Source organism: Coregonus lavaretus (genome assembly GCF_964263955.1).
Source record: "Coregonus lavaretus genome assembly, chromosome: 6".
Taxonomy (NCBI): Eukaryota; Metazoa; Chordata; class Actinopteri; order Salmoniformes; family Salmonidae; genus Coregonus; species Coregonus lavaretus.
In genome coordinates this window covers 37,962,845-37,969,021 of record NC_139993.1, presented here as the reverse complement: position 1 = coordinate 37,969,021, position 6,177 = coordinate 37,962,845, and positions in this window count along the sequence as shown.

Genomic DNA, 6,177 nt, shown 5'->3' with positions numbered 1-6,177 from the left:
AGGAAATGCAAATGATGATTAATTTAAAGGCCTATTTCATATGCTAAATTGTATTCTTTAGTTTATCCTCAGGGTTTCCACCAAATAGAATGACATGACACGTGAGGTTTTTCATGTTTTAGTAGGCTGCCTGTCCTGTGTTGACTCCTGTCTTCTCCCTATCATAAAAAGTGACACATTTTAATGAAAATGAAAATAAACAATGTGTCATCAATGTTGTTTACTCATTATCACATTCTACAGTCGTGGTCAAAAGTTTGGAGAATGACACAAGTATTGGTCTTCACAAAGTTCGCTGCTTCAGTGTTATGAGATATTTTTGTCAGATGTTACTATGGTATACTAAAGTATAATTACAAGCATTCCATAAGTGTCAAAGGCTTTTATTGACAATTACATTAAGTTTATGCAAAGAGTCAATATTTGCAGTGTTGACCCTTCTTTTTCAAGACTTCTGCAATCCGCCCTGGCATGCTGTCAATTAACTTCTGGGCCACATCCTGACTGATGGCAGCCCATTCTTGCATAATAAATGCTTGGAGTTTGTCAGAATTTCTGGGTTTTTGTTTGTCCACCCGCCTCTTGAGGATCGACCACAAGTTCTCAATGGGATTAAGGTCAGGGGAGTTTCCCTGGCCATGGACCCAAAATGTCGATGTTTTGTTCCCCGAGCCACTTAGTTATCACTTTTGCCTTATGGCAAGGTGCTCCATCATGCTGGAAAAGGCATTGGTCGTCACCAAACTGTTCTTGGGAGAAGTTGCTCTCGGAGGATGTGTTGGTACATTTACGTCATTTAGCAGACGCTCTGCATACATTTTCATACTGCCCCCCCGTGGGAATCGAACGCACAACCCTGGCGTTGCAAGCGCCATGCTCTACCAACTGAGCTACACGGGACTATTTATTTATTTATTCATGGCTGTGTTCTTAGGCAAAATTGTGAGTGAGCCCACTCCCTTGGCTGAGAAGCAACCCCACACATTAATGGTCTCAGGATGCTTTACTGTTGGCATGACACAGGACTGATGGTAGCGCTCACCTTGTCTTCTCCGGACAAGGTGTTTTCCGGATGCCCCAAACAATCGGAAAGGGGATTCATCAGAGAAAATGACTTTACCCCAGTCCTCAGCAGTCCAATCCCTGTACCTTTTGCAGAATATCAGTCTGTCCCTGGTGTTTTTCCTGGAGTGAAGTGGCTTCTTTGCTGCCCTTCTTGACACCAGGCCATCCTCCAAAAGTCTTCACCTCACTGTGCGTGCAGATGCACTCACACCTGCCTGCTGCCATTCCTGAGCAAGCTCTGCACTGGTGGTGCCCCTATCCCGCAGCTGAATCAACTTTAGGTGACGGTCCTGGCGCTTGCTGGACTTTCTTGGGCGCCCTGACGCCTACTTCACAACAATTGAACCTCTCTCCTTCAAGTTCTTGATGATCCGATAAATGGTTGATTTAGGTGCAATCTTACTAGCAGCAATATCCTTGCCTGTGAAGCCCTTTTTGTGCAAAGCAATGATGACGGCACGTGTTTCCTTGCAGGTAACCATGGTTAACAGAGGAAGAACAATGATTTCAAGAACCAACCTCCTTTTAAAGCTTCCATTCTGTTATTCTAACTCAATCAGCATGACAGAGTGATCTCCAGAGAGTGACACTCTCACCTGTGTTAACGAGAGAATCACTGACATGATGGCAGCTGGTCCTTTTGTGGCAGGGCTGAAATGCAGTGGAAATGTTTTTTTGGAATTAAGTTCATTTTCATGGCAAAGAGGGACTTTGCAATTAATTGCAATTCATCTGATCACTCTTCATGACATTCTGGAGTATATGCAAATTGCCATCATCAAAACTGAGGCAGCAGACTTTGTGAAAATTAGTATTTGTGTCATTCTCCAAACTTTTGACCACGACTGTACATATTCTGTGTGGGTTCATCTTCTTACTTAATTTTTCATGACACTTCAAGCTGATAAACCCTATGTAAATCATAAACTTTGCATGGCTATTTGATCTTAGTATTGTTTTGGGATGGGAAATCACATGGATATTCTAACGTTGATTGTAGTGGCGAAGTGAGTTGACACGTATGGACCAAAACCCACAAACTCTCGGAAGCACGTACAGTTTCTCTGACCACACAGACTTAGTCATAGATCGCATATGCCCCTTAAATTGCACAGTGCACACCTACAGTACTAACGTTTGAGGACACCTGTGACTGCAGGACAACTATGTGTGTAGAGCTTAGTAACTCAGCAATAGTTGTTTTTAATGTAGTCTACCAGTCTTTGTAGTTATATGTGCATCCCCCACCACCCCTCACCCCATGACTGCTTTCAGTATACCGAAATTTTAAGCACTTCCTTCCACCCACACATAGAGAGTCCTTCCTCATCTCACTCAGGAAGGTACTGTAGCTATGACATGTAGGGACACACTGAGAAGCCCACCATTGAGCCATAAAATGGACATCTGGAGAAAAGGGACCCTCTTGCTGTTTCTTATAGGTGGGATTACTATTCCTTGCTCTTCAACTCTTCAATACATGGTTTAAATTTGACAATATATGGTCATACAAACATTTGCATTTGCTTTTTGCAATTATATTCATAGCTCCTTGATTTTCCTCTGCTCTTTCCCTGATCTGTACTCACACAATCTCTTGTTTGCTTCTAAATAATCCAACAACTAAACTCTCAATTGTGTGCATTCTCTTGCGACAGGAATGTTGGTGAAGCCTGGTCTGAGCACTATGATCCTGGATCAGCCACCAAGGACTGTGGAAGTTCATCTTGGTTCCTCTCTTGCCCTGAACTGCAGTTTTAAGCCCCAAACTCGTGTCAAGGTGAACTGGTATTTCAGCCGAACTGGCCACTCAAGCTGCAGCTCTGATATAAAACTGAACATCAGCACCCATTCGGCTGACAAAACTGTGAAGCCTGATGCTGGGGGTCATGTATCTAAAGAACCTGGAAAGAGTTGGTCCAGATTCATTCTTAAAGATGTTACACACAATAACAGTGGATGGTACTTTTGCCGTGTCACAGTAGAGATTCCCGCCCTTCAACAAGCATGTAGCAATGGAACTCATGTTAATATAAGTAAGTACAAAAGGGAATCCTTTTTTATCTAATTCATCAGAGTCTCTGTGAAATGTTTAGAAATGTTATGATGATGAGTCTTACAACAGTAGCATCAGTGGCAGCACTACTATTGTTACTGAATGGTATACTGTAAATATTCTAAAAACCTCATTATGGTCTTTCTATTGCAGCGGACAGCCAGGTAGAAAGTACCACTTATACTACATTGATGACAGGTAAATCCTCCAACAAACCATAGGCGTTTTCACTGTGTGAATATATGTGTGTGTGTGTGTGTGTGTGTGTGTGTGTGTGTGTGTGTGTGTGTGTGTGTGTGTGTGTGTGTGTGTGTGTGTGTGTGTGTGTGTGTGTGTGTGTGTATGTGTATGTATGTGTATGTATGTATGTATGTATGTGTGTGGTAGTGAGTGATGCGTTGGTTGACTCATAACCTGCAGTCCCCACGGGTGGATTTAGGGTAATGAAATATTGGGCGGGTTGAATAAAGAGAAAACAATACCTTACAAAATCCATAAATGTATAATTCTTGTCCAATTTATATCTATAGGTTACATTGAGGCTTTTCTTTCATTATCTTAGGCTATCTGGCATTAGTGCATAAGCCTAAGCTTTAAGGCCTAACTGTATGGGCGCCAAATAGCCTACATGCCAATTGCCAAATGCATGAGTTTAATGTCGGAGTTTAATTCAATAAGAGAAAAGCTGCGAAATTGAGAATTTAAAGTAAAGAGAAGGGAGGGACAGAAAATAAATGTTTGGGAAAGATTTGGTGAAGTGGTAAAAGAGGATAATAGCATGTTATGTGATGATTGTGTGATGGTTGTGAGGAGCTATACAAATTCGATAGTCACAAGACTGTCTGTTCTTTTGTTTTTTTGTTATTGCATTTTCTCCCTGGTCCCTAACCATCTTTGTTCCTTGAAAGAAGCAGAGATCACAGAGAACTTTGCTGATGTCAACTAGATCAACCTGGTCTCATAGACTAGACATAACATAATAAACGTATATCCGGGACACTCAAATTAGTAGGAAATGTTACGTTTGGTATGGTTACATAAGACATATGGTTACTTAAGGCAAAAACGAAAGTTGGGTGGGGAAGGGTTAGCTAAAAGGGTTAAGGTTAGGGTTAGGGGAAGGGTTAGCTAACATGCTAAGTAGTTGTAAAGTAGAAAAAAAGTAGTAAGTAGTTGAAAAGTTGCTAATTAGCTAAAATGCTAAAGATGTCCGTGATGAGATTCAAACTCGGAACCTTTGAGTTGCTAGACGTTTGCGTTATACAAAAGGTTGTGAGTTCGAATCTTATCACGGAAAACTTTAGCATTTTACCTAATTATCAATTTTTCAACTACCTTCTACTTTTTTGCTACTTTGCAACTACTTAGTATGTTAGCTAACACTTCCCCTAACCCTAACCGTTTTAGCTCAACCTTCCCCTAACCCTAACATTAACTATTTAAGCTAACCCTTCCCCTAACCCTAACCATAACCATAACCAATGAACCTAACTACTAAACTTAACCCTAACCTTAACCCTAACCCCTAACCCCTAGACTTGCTAACGTTAGCCAGCTAGCTAACGTTAGCCACCTAGCTAGAATTTGTAACATATAATATGTTTTGCAAATCGTAACATATACTACGTTTTGCAAATTCCTAACATATTGTACATTTTGCAAATTCCTAACATATAATATGAATTGTAATTCGTAATATATCATATGAAATGGGTAATGGACATCCCCAAATTAATACATATCATAAGAAACGTAACATATCCTACTAAATGGAGTGTCTCGGATTTACATACAAAATAATATTAAATGTTCTGAGACCAGATTGACTAGATTGAAGCACTCATTCTATCTATTTATTACATTATTCTGGTGAGCAAGGGTTTATTTTAGTCTTCTAGGGCAGCATATAATGACAGAAGAGAAGCTGTATGTATCTAATTATACAGTGCATTCGGAAAGTATTCAGACCCATTGACTTTTTCCACATTTTGTTACGTTACAGCCTTGTTCTAAAATTGATAAAATAGTTTTCCCCTCATCAATCTACACACAGTACCACATAATGACAAAGCAAAAACAGGTTTTTAGAAATGTTAGCAAATTTTGTTTTTTTTAAACAAGGAAATATCACATTTACATAAGTATTCAGACCTTTTACTCAATACTTTGTTGAAGCACCTTTGGCAGAGAGTACAGCCTCAAGTCTTATTGGGTATGACGCTACAAGGTTGGTTCACCTGTATTTGGGGAGTTTCTCCCATTCTTCTCTGCAGATCCTCTCAAGCTCTGTCAGGTTGGATGGGGAGCGTAGCTGCATACAGTGGCTTGCATTTTTTCAATTTTGTTGCCTTACAACCTGGAATTAAAATGGCTTTTTTGGGGGTTTGTATCATTTGATTTACACAACATGCTTACCACTTTGAAGATGCAAAATCATATTTTTTTTGTGAAACAAACAAGAAATAAGACAAAAAAACTGAAAACTTGAGCGTGCATAACTATTCACCCCCCCAAAGTCAATACTTTGTAGAGCCACCTTTTGCAGCAATTACAGCTGCAAGTCTCTTAGGGTATGTCTCTATAAGCTTGGCACATCTAGCCACTGGGATTTTTGTCCATTCTTCAAGGCAAAACTGCTCCGGCTCCTTCAAGTTGGATGGGTTCCGCTGGTGTACAGCAATTTTTAAGTCATACCACAGATTCTCAATTGGATTGAGGTCTGGGCTTTGACTAGGCCATTCCCAGACAGTTAAATGTTTCCCCTTAAACCACTTGAGTGTTGCTTTAGCAGTATGCTTAGGGTCATTGTCCTGCTGGAAGGTGAACCTCCCTCCCAGTCTCAAATCTCTGGATGACTGAAACACGTTTCCCTCAAGAATTTCCCTGTATTTAGCGCCATCCATCATTCCTTCAATTCTGACCAGTTTCCCAGTCCCTGCCGATGAACAACATCCCCACAGCATGATGCTGCCACCACCATGCTTCACTGTGGAGATGGTGTTCTCGGGGTGATGAGAGGTGTTGGGTTTGCGCCAGACATAGCGTTTTCCTTGATG